Below are 20525 nucleotides of genomic sequence, written 5' to 3'. Positions count from 1 at the left end.
CATTTAAATTCTAACACCTGCTTAATAGCACTTTTTTTTCTTTCCTTGAGAGTGAGAGCTGTTTACAAATGTTTGCAAATTTCTAAGTGTAGGCTATATGAATGATTTTTCTATAAACAATGCTTTGTATTTTTCTGCAAAATGAATTAGTTACAGTGTAACACACAATGTGAAAGGCTTTTGCTTGGTTTATTCATTAAGTGCACTAAAGGTCTCTTAATTCCGCATAGAGCATTCTAGACAATAATTTACAAGGAAAAATTAATTAATGAAAGCCATCTGTCTAACATAGCTTCATATTTAGCAACAAATTAATGACATATTATAAGCATCACATTATCATCTGAACCGGAATTTAAACAATTATTAATCACTCAAATAATGCTTTAATAATGTACAATAGTTTCTGATCCTTACACCAATTGTTTGCAGAGTAATCCTAAAAATCTAATCACTTTTATTCTCATTATGTCTTTTTACCTGAATAAGAATTGGTACTTGGCTCATGTATCTCAAGTGATCCCTGAGCAGTTCCTGCTTACTGTATTATGCTCTGTGTAAGTTCCAGTTGTATAATCTCCATCTAGATACCTTATTAGGGAATTTGAGATATTTCAGCAATGGCTCAAAAAAAAGTGATAATTACTGTCTTGGTAACCATAAGCAGTACTTCTAAATATGTTCACTCTGCAATCCAGATTTCTGGACCCTGAACTTTTTGCCAATTGGTTTCCAAGTATAATTTAACATGCTGGTTTTAACAGCTAAAGCCCTTCGTGGCTTGGCATCTGCAGGACCACTTGTGTCCACCAATATCATCCCAAATATTACAACAACTAGGAAGAAATTTCTGTAATCCTATATATTTGAGAGAGTTTGGATTTTTTTGTGGGGGAGGAGGAGAGCTGGAATGAGAAGGTACTGCTTTTCTGTGGCAGCACCAATGCAATGGAACAGTGTCTTGAGATAGATCTCCCTCTCCTTACTGGTTTTTTAAAAATAAACTATTGAAAATAGAATAGTTTGGGAATGTTTTCCCCTGCATTATATATGGTGCATCCTTTAGTTTTATTGCCGTTTTTGACTCACTGCAGTCTTTGTGGCTATTTTTTTTTTGTTATGTTTCTGTATTTTTTTAAATGTGACAATTTGTGTTGGTTGACCCCTGGCTACTGCTTAGACAAGTCCCTTAAATTTTCTTGGCAAGATTTTGAAGGTTGCCATTGCCTGCTTTCTAGGACTGAAAGAAACTCAACTGGCCCAAGGTGACCCAGATGACGTTGTGGCTAAGGTTGGACTAGAACTCACTGTCTACTCTCTAGTCTAATGTCTTCACTAAAAACATCAAACTGGCACTCCAGTGGGACCATGGATGTCTTTAATTGTTTCTCTATATATTCCTTGTAAGGCACCAAGAGTAAGTTTGACTGTGGTAAGGTGAAAATGTGTTAAATAAATAAATAAGGATGCAAGCCAGATCACAGGTCTTTCTGAGGATAATGTAAACTACTCAGGAGCTCTTTGGAGAAACGTTTTTATCAACGTGATCTTCTTCTGTAAAGCTATTGTTCCAGTAACTCTAGGATGTTATAATTCTTAGTTCTCCTTCCTACAGAGCTTCCATTTCTCTTTTTTTTCCATCTCTTTACATGAAATGCTTTCTGGATGTAGAAAAACCGCTTTTCTAAATGGCTATATGTTATTGTTGTTCTCATTGAAGCCACAACATTTCTCTTCTTTCCTTCTTAAGACATTCAGTATCAAGTGCAGAGGTGTTTGTGTGTTAAATTTACTGCACACCATGCTCTTTTCCCTCTAATTTATATCGTAGTGAGTGGGGCTGTTTTGCAGTGCTATTCTCCAGAGCCTTTATTTATAGGAGAGTGTAGTCTAAATAACATGAGCTTAATCAGAATGTTCTGTAATTACCCATGGCTTTATTCAGATGAGATGAAACATGCCTTCTACCATGTGAGAAGAAATAAGTATATTTATTTCCGATCCCGTTCCCACCTTGCATTATAAAAACTAAATATCCATTCTGTAAATAGAGATGAATCAGCAATCCGTATAATATTCATTCATCATACATATTTCACAAGGAGGATATTATAGTGACTGGAAAGTTCTTACAAAAATAATATGGAAATCCAGAACTTGATGTGGAGTGTCAGAGAGCTTCTTACCATTATTTACCTTATCAGCTTTTGCTTTCCGAAATCAATGGAAGGGCATCTAGTTCAGCTAATCTATATTTCTGAGTATGAAATTGAATTTATAGTCGTAGTATGTTGACTACCGCTCACATTTAAGGCATAATTGATTTTTATTGAAAAGCCAGCAGGCACATCAAAAATTTCCACAAACCACAAGGATGTTATATTTTACCCTGTTTAGATAATAGTGTTGCTTTATTTATCCTTTAAATTTGAAGCTTTTATATTTATATCAGCAAACGCCGGGAAAGTGTGACTGATGCCTTGTGAAACCAGCCAGCCAGACTTCTGTTAAACTCTACAGTATAGCAATAAGCAACTTTAAATTCCAAACGTAAATGACTATGGTTAGTTGGTTTTAAGAATAAATGGAATAATAAATCTCGCATGTACAAAAAAGAAAGAGACCATTTAATGTCATGTAGCAAAGTTATTTTTCTTCATTCCAACAAATAGCTTGCACCATTACTTTCCTCACTGCCTTTTCTTTTCAGTCTTTTCATTCTCAGCTTTATGCATTCCTGGGCCTTGTCTTTTAACTTACAGGAAACTATTGGAAATTCTTTATAAGGAGAATAAAAACCAAATAACCCATGATAACAATTCAGGGTGCTGGGGAGATGATTTTAGATAATAAGATAATCCTAGATTAAAGATCAGTAATGACAAGTACTTCCAAATAAATAGCTTTTCCAAAAATGGAAATGTTACTTTTCATTCACTGTTCATTTTGATTTCTTTAATTTTCATCTTGGTCTCCCAATGCAATATTGTACAGATCCAAAAGGAGAAATGTGGGCATGCGTGGACATATTTTATAACCATACATGCATTTACTTACAATAAACTGAAATGCAGGCAGGGACTTCCGGTTTGTCGGCTTCGGCAGCGGCAGGGATTCGCAATACTGCGCGATCCCTGCGGCGCTAGCCGTCTTGGTGCCTCCGATCCGGACGGGTTTGGAGGCTGGGGCTGCCCCATAGAGGCAGCCGAAGACAGGGGGATCTGGAGAGGGGTTTGGGGGTGTTGCAGACCCCTTCCCCAGCTGGCAAAAACCCCTTTTCTTAAGACGGTGGAGCGGCGGTCTGTAATGGCCGCCACAAAGAAGATGGCAGCTGGGTAAGACTGTGCAGGAGGAAGAGGGAGAAAATTTGTGAAGAGAAAGTTTTTCTTGGCTGACCCAGGACTATAAGATGTACCTAACATCCTGAAAGCTATGACTTTTTGAATGATATTCTGTTTCCAGAGGAGAATTTTAAGCGGCAAATTTGAGGTGCTGAAAGGAAAGTTTACTCTCCTTCCCTATGGAATCAAAAAATTTGGCTTCTTGTGATAAGTGGGAAGGGAGAGGACAAAAAAAAATATTGAGATTTTGTTGGAGGAGATGCCTTGAAGATTTTGAGACTAGAAATTAATTGCAACAAGGCTTTAAAATACAGATTGGGCTTTTCTTTTCTTTTTATTGATATTACCCCAGGAAGAGAAAGTGAGAACTTTGTGCTTTGCTTGGACTGATTGATGTCTCTGGGACTTTGGGACTGTTCTAACTTTTGAAACATCTTGGTTGTTTTAAGAAGAAGGAAAAAAAGAAAAGATTTACAATGGCTTTACTTGTTGATGAACTTAGAAAGGAATATGAAAAATAAAGAAAGAAGGCAAGGACGCTGTGAAAGAAGCCTTTCTCTTTTTAGAAATGGCGCTTGCTATTTACCAGCAAACACAACAACAGATGGAGAAAGCAGAAGAAGAAGAAGAAGAAGAAGAAGATGCCATCTTTAATGAATCCAAAAATTTAATTAAGAAAGAAAGGAGAAAGAGAGGAAGGAAAATGAAGGACTTAAGACTTAAAAAAACACCCAAGAAAGAGAAAATAAGATGCAAAATCAAAATGTTGGAAAACAAAAGAAAAAGGAATACAACAGAGAGGGGAAGCTAAAAAGGCAGAGGTTAGGAGAGGGGGGGTAAAAAGGTCAGGTGGGAAAAGAAAGGAAGGGAAAAGGGGGGAAAGCCACAAAGGTTTGAAACAAGATGGGAAAAAAGGAATTTTTTTAGGGACAAAGGGTAATGTATAATTTTTTAAAAAAAAGAAGATTCTGCAAGGTACATAAGATGGTATTGTAGTATTTGTATTAGAAATAGAAAACTAGAATGTTATAAGAATTAATAAAAGATTAAAATATTGAAATGTTTAGTAATGATAGACTTTAAAATTTAATAAAATATTAAAGGGAATGTTTGGAATATTGAGTTTAATTAAAAAGTTTAATTGACTATTGTGTTGATGTTATTATAAATTTATTACTGTAGCATTTGTTTTTGAAATAGATAATTGGAATGTTACAAGATTCAATATTTAGATTTATTATTTAATCATGTATTTAACCATTTTGGATTTATTATTTTTTCTTCTTTTTAAAAGTTAGTAGGTAGAATGTACTAAGCAGAATCAGACTGGGTACTAGGCGTTATTTTAAATGTTAATTTAGGGGGACGATAGAAAGGCATCATACTCTGATTAGTGATTCCAGGAGAAAATCCTTTTTTTTTTTTTCACTATAGGGAATGAGATAAATGGATAATTCGGGAATGGACAAAAGATACAAGTACAATGACTTAAATTAAAATGAATTAAATAAAATAGAATTAAGAAGAGTGAAAAGCGGAGAAGCTATATAGAAGATATAGAATGGTAAATAAGATAGGTAATGGTATATAAGATGAGCATGAATTTAATTGAAGTCCATAGAGAGAGAGGTAATCTGGGGCCAAGTTACTTTCTTAAAAGAAGTTTTATGTTTTTGTGTTTTGTGTGTTTATGTCTGTGTGAGAATTAATAAAACCTTGGAGGAATGTTGGATGAGAATAACGGTAATCAAGTCAGAGAGAAATGAAGATGATAACTATAAATTGGATAAATATAGGAAAAAATAATAATAATAATAATGAAATTGAATAAGAGTAAAGAGAAATAATGAGAAATTTGCTAAGAGATATTTATATGTTCATATGGAAATGGTGTAAAATAGAATTATGTTGTATAAAATAATGTTTTATTTGACTTGTAAAATTTATAATGGAAAGAGGTTTTATGTATTCAATGGTTAATGATGGTTTGTTTGTCTTTAAAATTAATAAAATTTGTTTCAAAAAAAAACAACCTGAAATGCAGACAGATTGAGCATACATAGGTGTTGTGGCCCCGATTCTCAAGCTTATGCTGTCAGAGGAAGAGGGCCTGGAAGATGAGGAGGAGGAACTGGGAATGCCTTCCTCCCCAGGACCTTCCTATCTGGCAATGTCTTCCTCCCCAGGACCTTCCTCCCTGGTAATGCCTCAGGTTCCATCAGACAACCGACAGGAACAGCCTGAGATTAACCAGGAGGAAGGCATATTGGAGCAGCCCCTGACAGGGAGTAAAGAGGAAGAGTGTTGGCTCGATCCTAAGCAACATTGTAGGGAGAAACATGAGCAGCAACGTAGGAGGCATGGGAGAGTCAGAGAGTGAGCTGAGTCATTGAGCCACACCTCACAGGGGATAAAAGTGGGTGTGTTTTCTCCTGAACTTTGTATGGGACAACGTTTAACCTTACTTCAGATTTTCTTTGTGGACTGCCTTGTGATTTTCTGTGAGTAAAATTTTATTTGCAATCAGTTCGGACTTGGCAGGCAGGACGTGGTGGAATGCCAAGAATATTATCAGTTCCAAAGAATTAACTCCGTGAAGTCTGAGCCAGCTTGCCTGCCTGTGTTTGTGTGTGTGTGTACTCTTTCATCTTTTCAGAAAGAGGAAAGGCGAGACAGAACATTTTTGTCCCGTACCTGACTTAAACCATCTTTTACCTAAGATGGACCACCAGCAGCAGTTTCAGCAACAGCTGCAAGATGAAAATCAAACTCTACAACAGGAAGTCGCTCAATTAATAGCCCAACTTGCTTTGCTGCAGGCTCATGCAGCTCCTCCTCCCCCTCCTCGTTGGAAATGCCCAGTGGCTGTGCCAGATAAGTTTTCTGGGCAGCCTGAGATGTTCCCAGCTTTCATGGGACAGTGCCAGGTATTTATGGCTATGAGGCCAAAGGATTTCCCAGATGACCGGGCTCAGGTGGGGTTTGTGATAAGCCTCCTTTCTGGCTCGGCCGCCAGATGGGCCACACCTTTGTTGCTCAAGAACAGCCCGTTATTAACTAATTACCAGGGTTTTTGGCAACACATGCACCACATGTATGAAGACCCCATACGAGTGCAGACGGCAGCCAGGCACCTTAAGGACCTTCGTCAAGGGAGGTGCCCCCTGCAAGAGTTTATTTCTGAATTTTGGCTTTTGTGCCTGGACTCCAACTGGAATGACGCAGCGTTAATGGATGCCTTCCATGGTGGCCTGTCAGATGAGCTGCAGGACGAGTTAGTTCGAGTGGAAGTGGCCCCGACCCTCAACGCTCTGGTGGTGCAATGCTTGTGCATCGATGCACGTCTCCAATGGCGAAAGAACTGTCACACCGTCCAGGAGAAGCCATCTGCATCTATACCACAGCGCCCTGTGCTAACAGTGCCCCGGGTCACCCAACGTGTTGTGGCAATGGCCGAGGAGCCAATGGAGTTAGGAGCGGTCAGACCTCGCCTGACGGCCCAGGAGCGAATGCAGAGACACCAAGGGGGTTTGTGCTTGTATTGTGGGGGGGCAGGACATTTCGCTATTTCTTGTCCTCTAAAGCGAAGTGGGGTGCTCAAGCCTGCGCCTGAATCTCGGCGTGATCAGTCAGGAAACAGGGCAGGCCCGACCTGGGGGAAACCCTAGGCCAGGCATGTATCGAACACCCGCCTGAATTAGCGGAGGCTGACTCTGGACCCCCTCGGCATCTGATTTTGGATACTTGGGTTTTCTTGGCTAACCAGTCAAAAGGGATTCCAGCGAATGCGCTGGTGGACTCAGGGGCCACGACTAACTTTATGGACCAGGCCTTTGTGGCCCATTTTGATGTCCCCTTGGTTCCAGTGGAACCTCCAATGAGGATCGAGACTATTGATGGGAGGGAACTTATTGCAGGACCCATTAAATTCGCCACCCAGCCTTTGTGCCTAGTCATTGGAGCACATGAGGAGGCAATCCACTTTTATGTCACCGTGGACCTCCATTTCACATTAGTCCTCTGCATGGCTTGGCTTAGGATTCATGATCCTCAGGTGCCATGGTCGCGGAACACAATTTCTTTTCTGAGTCTGCAGTGTGTGGACCACTTCCGCCACACCTGTGTTGGCCAGGACATAACCACCTCTGCCGTCTCCATACCTCCTGAACTGACAGACTTCACAGATGTGTTCAGTGAGAAGGAGGCGGACTGATTACCCCCGCATCAGCCCTATGATTGCCCAGTGCACTTTCTGCCCAATGTACCACTGCCAAAGGGATGTTTGTACTCCATGTCCGAGCCCAAGCTGGCTGCACTACGGGACTTTTTGGACAAAAACTTGGCCCGAAGGGTCATCCGGCCTTCGTCGTCCCCTCTCTCAGCCCCAGTGCTATTTGTCAAGAAGAAGATGGGAGACTTACATTTGTGCTGTGATTACTGTCGACTAAATGCCATCACGGTGCGGAATAGCTACCCCTTGCCGCTCATTCCGGAGTTGTTGGAGAGGTTGAGGGAGGCCACTATCTTCACCAAGCTCGATCTTCGAGGGGCCTACAACCTGGTGCAGATGCGAGAGGGGGACAAATGGAAGTTGGCATTTGGCACCTGATACGGCCATTTTGAGTACACTGTGATGCCGTTTGGTTTGACCATGCCCCCGCAGTCTTCCAGCACCTGATGAATGATGTGTTTTGGGATATGTTAGATCAGTTCGTGGTGGTGTACCTGGACGATATTCTGATCTATTCCGGGTCCAGGAACAGCCACCTTCAACACGTTCGTCTGATCTTGCAACGCCTTCAGGAGCACCAACTTTATGCGAAGCTGGAGAAATGTCTCTTATTTCAGACTTCCATAGAGTTCCTTGGGCACATCATCTCTCTCAAAGGCATCGCCATGGACCTGCGCAAGGTGGAGGCCTTATGTAGTTGGCAACCCCCTCGTGGCGTGAGGGACATTCAATGCCTATTGGGGTTCGCTAATTATTACCAGACCTTCATCCCGGGTTTTGCCAAGCTGACAGGTCCAATAACCCAGCTCCTTCAAAAGAAGGTCCCGTTCCAGTCGGGCCCCCTGCAGCAACAGGCTTTTGAGGCCCTCAAGAATGCCTTCATCGCAGAACCTGTCCTGAGGCACCCTGATCCGCATCGTGCTTTTGTGGTGGAGAAAGACGCGTCCAACGTGGCTATTGGGGTGGTGTTGTTGCAAGCCCCAGTGAACAGTGCCACAATTTTTCCCTGCGCTTATTATTCCCAGAAACTCACTCCTTCCGAACGCAACTACACCATCTGGGAAAAAGAGTTACTGGCTATCAAGGCTGCGTTTGAGGCTTGGTGACATCATCTCGAGGGAGCCCAACACAAGGTGGAGGTCCGGACGGACCATCGGAATTTAGAACACTTGTCAACGGCGAGAAAGTTGAACCAGCGGCAGATCCGGTGGTCGTTGTTTTTTGCCCGGTTCAACTTTTCTGTGGCCTATATCCCCAGTGGTCACAATCGGAGAGCGGATGCCCTGTCCCGCAAACCTGAGTACCTTTGCCCCGAGAACCCCCTTCCTCCACGGACAGTGCTGCCAGCAGAATCCTTGGCCGCAGTCCAGGAACCGGTGGACTTGCAGACTCAGGTGCAAGAGGCGCAGTGCCTAGATGCTTGGTCGCAGTGGAGGATGGGGGAGATTGGACCCAAATCCCCATGGACTTTGGAGGAGGGCTTACTCAAGCATCAGGGCCAGTTGTACGTACCCACGGGGCTGCTTCGAGCCCTTATTATGACTCAGTGTCATGACAACCCTGCAGCCGGCCATTTTGGGTTTTTTAAGACCCTCCATCTTGTAACGCAGACGTTTTGGTGGCCTCGAGTATGGCATGATGTCCACGCATATGTCACATCTTGTGTGCCATGCCGACAAGCAAAAATCGCCTCCTGGTCTCCTCCAACCTCTGCCGACTCCAGAAAGACCATGGGGAGTGATTTCCATGGACTTCTTGACTCATTTACCGCCCTCCTCTGGATTTACAACTGTGCTGTTGGTGGTCGACATGTTGACAAAAATGGCGCACTTCATTCCGTGACGTAAATTGCCAACGGCCCATACAACTGCCCATTTGTTCATCTGTTTTTTGTCTCCATGGTCTGCCAGAAAAGGTAGTTTCTGACTGCGGTGTACAATTTACAGCCCAATTTGGGAAAAGTCTGATGACCGCATTACAGGTACAGGTGTGCTTGTCGTCGGCGCACCATCCAGAGACTGATGGGGGGACGGAGAAGGTCATTGGCATTCTCGAGCAATACTTGTGTTGTTTTGTAAACCAACAACAGAACAACTGGGTTGATTATCTCCCTCTGGAGGAGTTTGCATTCAACAACTCCCAGCACACCTCCACCAAATGACACCATTTTATGCTAATGTGGGGTACCATCCATGGTTCTTCCCTTTGACACTATTAGATTCCCCTGTTACCGAGACCCGGGAATTCCTTTTGGAACTACACTCAGTTCAGTAGTTCGTTCGGCAGCACCTGATACAGGCCAAAGAAGATTACAAGCGGTTCGCAGGTCGCTCTTGACGGGCAACGCCTCCACTGGCTGTAGGATACCATGTGTGGTTATCCACAAAACATCTTCAGGTCGACCGCCCGATAAAGAAGCTGGACCATTGGTTTATCGGCCCATTTCCCATCGAGGTGGTCATCAACCCCATAGCCTATCGACTGACTCTACCGCGCTCCATGCGAATTCATCCAGTCTTTCACCATCCCCTTTTGGTTCCTGATGCCCCTTCGTGTTATCTTCGACGTCCCACAGCTGTTGATCTACCACCTGTGCCCGGTCAAGATAGCACAGTAGAAGGCAAGGTGGCCAGCATTAGGGATTCCTGCTGGCTGAAAGGGCAGTTCCAGTATTTGATCAAGAGGCAGGGTGATGGGCTGGAGGCCCTCTCCTGGGTGGATGCTTCCACGATCCATGCCCCAGAACTTATATGGATGTTCCATGACCATTTCCCCTTGCAACCACAACATGACCATCAGACTCAGGGGAAGGGCCCTGAGGTGGGGGATAGTGTTGTGGCCCCGATTCCCGAGCCTATGCTGTCAGAGGAAGAGGACCTGGAAGATGAGGAGGAGGAACTGGGAATGCCTTCCTCCCCAGTACCTTCATCTCTGGCAATGCCTTCCTCCCCAGGACCTTCCTCCTTGGTAATGCCTCAGGTTCCATCAGACAACTGACAGGAACAGCCTGAGATTAATCAGGAGCAAGGCATATTGTAGCAGCCCCTGACAGGGAGTAAAGAGAAAGAGTGTTGGCTCGATCCTAAGCAGCATTGTAGGAAGAAATGTGAGCAGCAACGTAGGAGGCATGGGAGGGTCAGAGAGTGAGCTGAGTCATTGAGCCACACCTCACAGGGGATAAAAGTGGGTGTGTTTTCTCCTGAACTTTGTACGGGACAACGTTTAACCTTACTTCAGATTTTCTTTGTGGACTGCCTTGTGATTTTCTGTGAGTAAAATTTTATTTGCAATCAGTTCGGACTTGGCAGGCAGGACGTGGTGGAATGCTAAGAATATTATCAGTTCCAAAGAATTAACTCTGTGAAGTCCGAGCCAGCTTGCCTGCCTGTGTTTGTGTGTGTGTGTACTCTTTCATCTTTTCAGAAAGAGGAAAGGCGAGACAGAACACATAGGTATTTGGGTACCATTAAGAAGAGGCAAAGTTATGTCTCTAAAATCAGGAGATCAAATGGTAGATGAGTTCTTTTCCATGTCCTAGACATGTGCACCTAAAGACATGGAAGTCTTCAGTTGATCATAGAAATGGTCACATTCGAATGGGAGAAAACAATCTTTGATATCCTGTTATTAAATAATTTGTGGAATGGAGACAGAAAAACTTACATGGTCATCAAATATATTTAAGACTTAATCAGTAGATTTAAGATTTTACCATCTCTGTATATATCAGAGTCCATGTATGTCATTTAGAAGAGCAGTTCAATGATTTGATATTCTCAATCTAGATTAAGCAGTGATTGAATTACCGTAGAACATGTTTGAAATGATACATCTCCCCCTGCAACATTTGATCTGCCATCAGCATTTTTCAAAGAACAAAGATTTCTCCATATCACCATAAAACTAGTTTGTACAGTCTTAGACTTTCTACTGTATGCAATTCTGTAGTGGAGTTATTGGAAGTTATTGGAAGAGGAGGCTAAAAAAGGAAACTGCTAGACCAGGCTATTAGAAAATAGTTGTTTTCTTCTGTTGTTGTATAACTCCCCTCCAAACTGTAAAATAACTATTATCCCACCATATAGTTGGAGCAAAGAAAAAGAATTTTTTTTTATTCATGCAGAGTTAAGCTTTGCAATGCATTTTATGACTGAAAGATGTATACATAAAATATTTGTTATATAAACTGATTCATCCTTATAATACCCTTGAGGGTGCAATTCACTATCCCTGCCTTAAAAAAGAATTACAATAATGTCAAGATGTGAGTTGCCAAGCATTCCACAGCAATGATATAGAAAAACTTGCTTCTAGGTTTACTAGAAACAAAAATGGTTGACACTGACACTAAACATTAAAAGAAAACGTATTAAAAAAATGGAAATGTGGTACAAGATCCCTTTACTGATGTATCATCATATTTGATGATGTATCATCAGCGATTTCTCATAAATAGTCTCTTTCCGCCCTAATTATGAATTTGGATCCCATCAATATTCCCCAGAAACATTTTTAAACGTGGAAGCTCTGTTCCCTATAGTCATATTAATGGATATGTGTTGTAGTAAAGTATTTGTTACAGTAGTTTAAATTCATTTTATTGTCATCTAAGACTTTCTATGAATAATGGTTGGAATCTTTATACGGTGAATCTCTTCAGTTCCCATGGCAAAGCAGGAAATGTAAGAAATAGACTCAAAACAGGCCCACCTTGATTCTGCATAGCATAAGAGAGAACAGACAGAAATTCTACCAGGCCTTCATGATTCTGTTATTATACCCTATAATAATAGAATTTTAATAGTCCTTGTGGCATCTTTTTCCTAGCCTGATGTTCCTTGAAGGGCTGACAGCTCAGTTTTACTACCTTTCTTAGGAATAACAATAGTAGTAATAATTCAATAGTTCTGGATAGCACCAAGTTGGAGTTCCCTATTTAATCCATGTGATATATCTACATATACATACTATGATAAATATATATATATATATATATATATATATATATTTGTTTTCTGAGGTTCTCGGGTATTTGTATGTGGATCTTTGGTTATTCTGGTTTTCTCCCGCGTAAGATTCAAAGTATCTAGGCAACGCCGGCGAGTCCCACTCGCCATCTTCAGGCTGGTGCTTTGGCTTAGTGCCAGTGCAAGCAGTGTGTGACCGGAGCTGCCATCTCTCTATATATACAAGTGGTGGGGATGGTGTGCTGGGCTGGTTGGCTGCTGCTGCAGCCTCTTGATTGGTTGATGGAGTTGATGTTGGTATAATGGGCTGTGTAATGGCCTTTTGTTGTAGAGATATCCTGGATCTTGTGCTGTCATCTCCTGGGTCGTTAGCCTCTTGTGTTTTAACGGCTTGGGTAATGGGTTGTGTGATGGGCTTGTGAGTTCTTTTGTTGTGGTATCCTGGGTCTGCGTTGTAAACGACCCAGGAGATTACAACGCAAGACCCAGGATACCACAACAAAAGAACTCACAAGCCCATCACACAACCCATTACCCAAGCCGTTAAAACACAAGAGGCTAACGACCCAGGAGATGACAGCACAAGATCCAGGATATCTCTACAACAAAAGGCCATTACACAGCCCATTATACCAACATCAACTCCATCAACCAATCAAGAGGCTGCAGCACAGCCAACCAGCCCAGCACACCATCCCCACCACTTGTATATAGAGAGATGGCAGCTCCGGTCACACACTGCTTGCACTGGCACTAAGCCAGCACCAGCCTGAAGATGGCGAGTGGGACCTCGCCAAACGTTGCCTAGATACTTTGAATCTTACGCGGGAGAAAACCCGAATAACCAAAGATCCATATATATATATATATATATATATATATATATATATATGTATATATATATATATATATGTGTTTTCTTAAGTTTTCGGGTACTTACATGTATGGTGTTCGGCTTGGTTCGGTATTTTCCCACGTCATTGTAGTTCTTTTAAAGTTGTAGCAACGTTTCAGCAGAATCTCATCTGCCATTATCAGGCTTCTGTATTGTGTCCGTCTGTGGGTCAGACTTTTACAGTGGTTTCAGATTTAAATTTGGGGCAGCCTATTGCTGTGCCAGAATGGTTTTTTCTTCATCCTGATTGGTTGGGAGTCTTGGTCTGTGTTTATTGGTCTCGGAGTTTGCTGTGTTCTGCTTGATGGGTGTTTCTGATATCTTCTGTCTGTTTTTTGGCTCTTTTTGTATCTTGATTGGCTGGCAGCATTGTGTTACTTTAATGGAGGTCTTTAGTGCAGCTTGGCTTCGGGTAAATGGACGGCTATCATTAGTTAGGAAGCTGGGTTTCATCTGGGTGCCTGGTTGGGGTGTGTTTGAGCTGGAGGTATCAGGGGGATCTGTTTGTGCCCAGGTGTTTGCCTGGCTTGTGGTGTGGAGATTTTTTGTTTGTGAGTGCAGGCTTCCAAATGATTGACAGCCTGGTGGAATCATCTCTTCTGTTCATGCTTTCTGGTCTTTTTCAATCTCTATGGCTTCTCTGATGACTCTGTGGCTAGGGTTTTCCATAGTGGCCAGGGTTTTGGTGCCATTGAAGTTGATGCTATGACCTGTAGCTTCCATGTGTTGGACTAGTGAGGAAGTGTGTTCCAGCTTTTTGACTGCATTTTTGTGTTCATCCAGGCGGGTACTTATTCTTCTATTGGTCTGTCCAATGTATGTGGCCGGGCATGATGCACAGGGGACTTCGTATACGCCTTGGTTTTCCAGGTCAATTTTATCTTTGGGGTTGCTAAGGATGGCTGCTATTTTTCTGTCTGTTTTGAAGGCAGTCCTGATGTGATGTCTGTGTAGTACCTTACTAATTTTGTCTGTAGTACCTCTTATGTAGGGCAGGACAGCTGTTCCATAGGTCTGTTCATCTTCTGGGTCTCTATTATGTTTCAGTGTGTTTTTGTGGATCAAGCTGGTGATTTTGCTTTTGTGGAAGCCGTTGGCTGTCAGTACTTTAGTCAGGGTGCATAGTTCAGCCTTAATGTGTGTCTTGTCTGCCAGGCGTTTGGTTCTGGTAATTAGTGTTTTAGCCACGGAGTTTATCTGTGCTGGGTGGTGGTGGGATTGGGCGTTGAGGTAGCGGTTGGTGTGTGTTTTCTTCTGGTATATGGTGTGTCCTAGTGTGCCATCTGTTTTTTTGTAGATTAGTACATCTAGGAATGGTAGTTGTTTGTTTGTTTCTGTTTCCATGGTGAACTTGATTTTGGGGTGTGCGCTGTTTAGGTGTGTTAGGAAATTGTTTAGGTTTTCTTGTCCATGGGGCCAAATCACGAATGTGTCATCGATGTATCTTAACCATAGTTTGGGTTTGAGGATGGCATTGGCCAGGGCTCTGGATTCGAATTCTTCCATGAACAGGTTAGCAATGACAGGTGACAGTGGTGATCCCATGGGGGCTCCTTCTATTTGTTTGTATCTTTGTCCTTTGTATATGAAATATGTGTTGGTTAAGCAGTGTTCTGTTAGTTCCATGAGGTGTTTGGCTGGTTGGTATTTATTTTTGATGATTTCAAGGGTCTCTTTTATCGGGACTTGAGTGAATAGGGAAACCACGTCAAAACTTACAAGCAGATCTTCTTGCTCCACGTGTAGATCTTTGATCATTTCCAAGAAGTGGTATGAGTTTTGTACATGTGAAGCTGCTGTTTCAGCATGGGGCTGTAGCTGCTTTGCTAGGTATTTGGCTAGGTTTTGTAGTGGTGCTCCTCTGGAGCTGACTATGGGTCTGAGAGGTATGCCTTCTTTGTGTATTTTTGGGAGGCCGTATAGTTTGGGGCATCTGGAAGATTTCTCTCTGGGTATAATCGTGTGTTGGATCTCTTTGCTTATGTGGCTGGTTATAATTTTCTTCTTGGTTAATTTTTCCAGATATGTGGTTGGGTCTGTGTTTATGGGTTTGTATGTGGAGTCTTGGAGTAGGTCTGTCAATTTTGTTTCGTAGTCTTTTCTGTCCATTACTACAGTGGCATTTCCTTTGTCTGCTGGGAGGATGATTATGCTGCTATCTCTTTTCAGGGTTTGTAGTGCTTTAATTTCATTTTTCTGTAAGTTGCTTTTGGGTGGCTTGCTTGTGCATAGGATATTGGTAACTTGGTGTCTTATTTTATCAGCTTCATCTGTATTTAATTTAGTTAGGCTGGATTCTACTGCACATATGATGGATTCTGTGGGGATTTTTTGGGGTGCTATAGCATAATTGAATCTTTTGGTTAGAACATCTGTTTCTGTTTTGGTGAGTTCTCTGTTGGAAACGTTGTGCACTAATTGTTTCAGGTGTTGTTGTGAGTTGTTGGGGGTTTTCTTGTCATGTTCTAATTTCTTTAATTTTTTCAATAATTTTTCCTGTTTGTAAATACCTTCAGAATCAGCTCTCCAAGTTGTAAGTTGTTTTATCTTGTCCCAAAGTAGAGGGTGGATTTTGCTGCTCAGTTCCAGGTGTAGTGCTAGCAAATCTTTGTTTAACTGATCTAATCGGAATCTCTTACTGTGGAGCTCGCTCCGTAGTAAAGCCATTTCAGTTCTTTTCAGGATACGTTTAGTGGCTGCTGTGCTTTGATGAAATGTTAATTTGAAGCAGGTTGGTGTAGTATTGTTGTCTCTGCAGCTGCGTAGGAATTGGAGGTCACATAGTATTCCTGCTCTTTAATTTCCAGTTTCTCGTAGGTTTTGATCTGGCTGTTTATTTCCTCCCGTAGAGGTTTGATATTTGTTTTCTTAAGTTTTCAGGGTACTTACATGTATGGTGTTCGGCTTGGTTCGGTATTTTCCCACGTCATTGTAGTTCTTTTAAAGTTGTAGCAACGTTTCAGCAGAATCTCATCTGCCATCATCAGGCTTCTGTATTGTGTCCGTCTGTGGGTCAGACTTTTACAGTGGTTTCAGATTTAAATTTGGGGCAGCCTATTGCTGTGCCAGAATGGTTTTTCTTCATCCTGATTGGTTGGGAGTCTTGGTCTGTGTTTATTGGTCTCGGAGTTTGCTGTGTTCTGCTTGATGGGTGTTTCTGATATCTTCTGTCTGTTTTTTGGCTCTTTTTGTATCTTGATTGGCTGGCAGCATTGTGTTACTTTAATGGAGGTCTTTAGTGCAGCTTGGCTTCGGGTAAATGGACGGCTATCATTAGTTAGGAAGCTGGGTTTCATCTGGGTGCCTGGTTGGGGTGTGTTTGAGCTGGAGGTATCAGGGGGATCTGTTTGTGCCCAGGTGTTTGCCTGGCTTGTGGTGTGGAGATTTTTTTGTTTGTGAGTGCAGGCTTCCAAATGATTGACAGCCTGGTGGAATCATCTCTTCTGTTCATGCTTTCTGGTCTTTTTTCAATCTCTATGGCTTCTCTGATGACTCTGTGGCTAGGGTTTTCCATAGTGGCCAGGGTTTTGGTGCCATTGAAGTTCTAACCAAAGGATTCAATTATGCTATAGCACCCCAAAAAATCCCCACAGAATCCATCATATGTGCAGTAGAATCCAGCCTAACTAAATTAAATACAGATGAAGCTGATAAAATAAGACACCAAGTTACCAATATCCTATGCACAAGCAAGCCACCCAAAAGCAACTTACAGAAAAATGAAATTAAAGCACTACAAACCCTGAAAAGAGATAGCAGCATAATCATCCTCCCAGCAGACAAAGGAAATGCCACTGTAGTAATGGACAGAAAAGACTACGAAACAAAATTGACAGACCTACTCCAAGACTCCACATACAAACCCATAAACACAGACCCAACCACATATCTGGAAAAATTAACCAAGAAGAAAATTATAACCAGCCACATAAGCAAAGAGATCCAACACACGATTATACCCAGAGAGAAATCTTCCAGATGCCCCAAACTATACGGCCTCCCAAAAATACACAAAGAAGGCATACCTCTCAGACCCATAGTCAGCTCCAGAGGAGCACCACTACAAAACCTAGCCAAATACCTAGCAAAGCAGCTACAGCCCCATGCTGAAACAGCAGCTTCACATGTACAAAACTCATACCACTTCTTGAAATGATCAAAGATCTACACGTGGAGCAAGAAGATCTGCTTGTAAGTTTTGACGTGGTTTCCTATTCACTCAAGTCCCGATAAAAGAGACCCTTGAAATCATCAAAAATAAATACCAACCAGCCAAACACCTCATGGAACTAACAGAACACTGCTTAACCAACACATATTTCATATACAAAGGACAAAGATACAAACAAATAGAAGGAGCCCCCATGGGATCACCACTGTCACCTGTCATTGCTAACCTGTTCATGGAAGAATTCGAATCCAGAACCCTGGCCAATGCCATCCTCAAACCCAAACTATGGTTAAGATACATCGATGACACATTCGTGATTTGGCCCCATGGACAAGAAAACCTAAACAATTTCCTAACACACCTAAACAGCGCACACCCCAAAATCAAGTTCACCATGGAAACAGAAACAAACAAACAACTACCATTCCTAGATGTACTAATCTACAAAAACAGATGGCACACTAGGACACACCATATACCAGAAGAAAACACACACCAACCGCTACCTCAACGCCCAATCCCACCACCACCCAGCACAGATAAACTCCGTGGCTAAAACACTAATTACCAGAACCAAACGCCTGGCAGACAAGACACACATTAAGGCTGAACTATGCACCCTGACTAAAGTACTGACAGCCAACGGCTTCCACAAAAGCAAAATCACCAGCTTGATCCACAAAAACACACTGAAACATAATAGAGACCCAGAAGATGAACAGACCTATGGAACAGCTGTCCTGCCCTACATAAGAGGTACTACAGACAAAATTAGTAAGGTACTACACAGACATCACATCAGGACTGCCTTCAAAACAGACAGAAAAATAGCAGCCATCCTTAGCAACCCCAAAGATAAAATTGACCTGGAAAACCAAGGCGTATACGAAGTCCCCTGTGCATCATGCCCGGCCACATACATTGGACAGACCAATAGAAGAATAAGTACCCGCCTGGATGAACACAAAAATGCAGTCAAAAAGCTGGAACACACTTCCTCACTAGTCCAACACATGGAAGCTACAGGTCATAGCATCAACTTCAATGGCACCAAAACCCTGGCCACTATGGAAAACCCTAGCCACAGAGTCATCAGAGAAGCCATAGAGATTGAAAAAGACCAGAAAGCATGAACAGAAGAGATGATTCCACCAGGCTGTCAATCATTTGGAAGCCTGCACTCACAAACAAAAAAATCTCCACACCACAAGCCAGGCAAACACCTGGGCACAAACAGATCCCCCTGATACCTCCAGCTCAAACACACCCCAACCAGGCACCCAGATGAAACCCAGCTTCCTAACTAATGATAGCCGTCCATTTACCCGAAGCCAAGCTGCACTAAAGACCTCCATTAAAGTAACACAATGCTGCCAGCCAATCAAGATACAAAAAGAGCCAAAAACAGACAGAAGATATCAGAAACACCCATCAAGCAGAACACAGCAAACTCCGAGACCAATAAACACAGACCAAGACTCCCAACCAATCAGGATGAAGAAAAACCATTCTGGCACAGCAATAGGCTGCCCCAAATTTAAATCTGAAACCACTGTAAAAGTCTGACCCACAGACGGACACAATACAGAAGCCTGATGATGGCAGATGAGATTCTGCTGAAACGTTGCTACAACTTTAAAAGAACTACAATGACGTGGGAAAATGCCGAACACCATATATATATATATATATATATATATATATAATCTTTAATTTAGAACTTTCTTATGTGTTGTGTGTTATGTCTGCTATTCTTTTTCTAGCATAGAAAAAGTGAAAGAGGGAAAAGATAACCTAGTTAGAATGATTGCCAAAAGATAATGGTGTGATGGTTGCATGTGATGAGCTACAATCATTCTATGAATGATCACTGGATCGCAAGAATTCAGCAACTATCTCAGTTACTTCAACTTGTACCACTGCTTTTGTTAGCTGGATATTTCTCTAGTGTGTTACAGAATAAACATGATATAGTAGTCTGCTTGTCAACAGGAAAAAAAAAATAACACATTTGATTTTGAGAATAACATGTGCCATTTTAGGAAGAGGTGTAAACACTGTAATTTTGGCCTTGCACACAACTTAAGAAGCTCATTTACAATTCCTAGACCTGCTGTAATGAAGGTCCCTTGAGAGCATATGGTATTTTCTGGCACAAGAAGTCATGTCAGTACACAGCTAGGACAATTTAATATGATAACGTGTTTCTGTTCCACATCCCCACCCCTTAAATAATTATGAACAGGAACAACATTTGTGTGGTTCCATGTTATTTTGGATTTCTTTTATTCATTCCATTAATGAGGAAATGTGAGGCAGAACATAATTGATATAATAGATTATATTTTCTGTTTAGAAACAAGAAACGTATAAAATGAATAAGATTCTGTAATAAGGAGTGTTAGCAATGTAAGAAAAGGAGATTTGTTGATATTTAACTTAGAAATATTCAAATAAAGTAATTTTAGCTTAGCAAACGTTCACATAGTTCCCACTTCAAAGTGTTGGCAAGTCATGTCACTGATTTTTTTTATCGTCCACTCCTGAAATTTATCAATAGTCAACAATGTTTCCATACCTGCTATAGATATTAAACATTGCTCCTGCTGAAAGAATAAGATGAGGTTGGAGTCAGGGGATCCTTTCCACAGCTCCATCTTAGGCGCTCATTATGGGTATTCCAAGTTGAGGAGTTTTTAGTGATAGTAATTCATGCCTTTGTCACCTCACATTTGTACCATTGTGATGAGCTCTACTTCAAGGCAGCCCTAGAAGACTACTTGGAAGCTGCTCTTGACCCAGAATGGGGAAGATGAAATAATAAAAGATTTAGTGAATATGTCCATACTAAAGCAAGGTGTTCTAAGACTTACCAGTTGGTTTACAGTTACAATTCAAGTTGATGGTCCTTTAAAGCACC

General features: G+C 41.8%; 1 pseudogene; it reads left to right on the top strand.

The window, feature by feature from the left end:
* The first annotated feature begins 8039 nt into the window (after nucleotides 1-8039).
* LOC148132939 (uncharacterized) lies at nucleotides 8040-9211 on the top strand (annotated as a pseudogene).
* The last annotated feature ends 11314 nt before the right edge of the window (nucleotides 9212-20525 follow it).

The sequence above is a fragment of the Notechis scutatus genome, chromosome 1 (assembly GCF_049901735.1).
Source record: "Notechis scutatus isolate UNSWTSFEM ecotype Mainland chromosome 1, rNotScu1.2, whole genome shotgun sequence".
NCBI classification, from domain to species: Eukaryota; Metazoa; Chordata; class Lepidosauria; order Squamata; family Elapidae; genus Notechis; species Notechis scutatus.
This window is presented reverse-complemented; position numbering and strand designations above follow the sequence as displayed.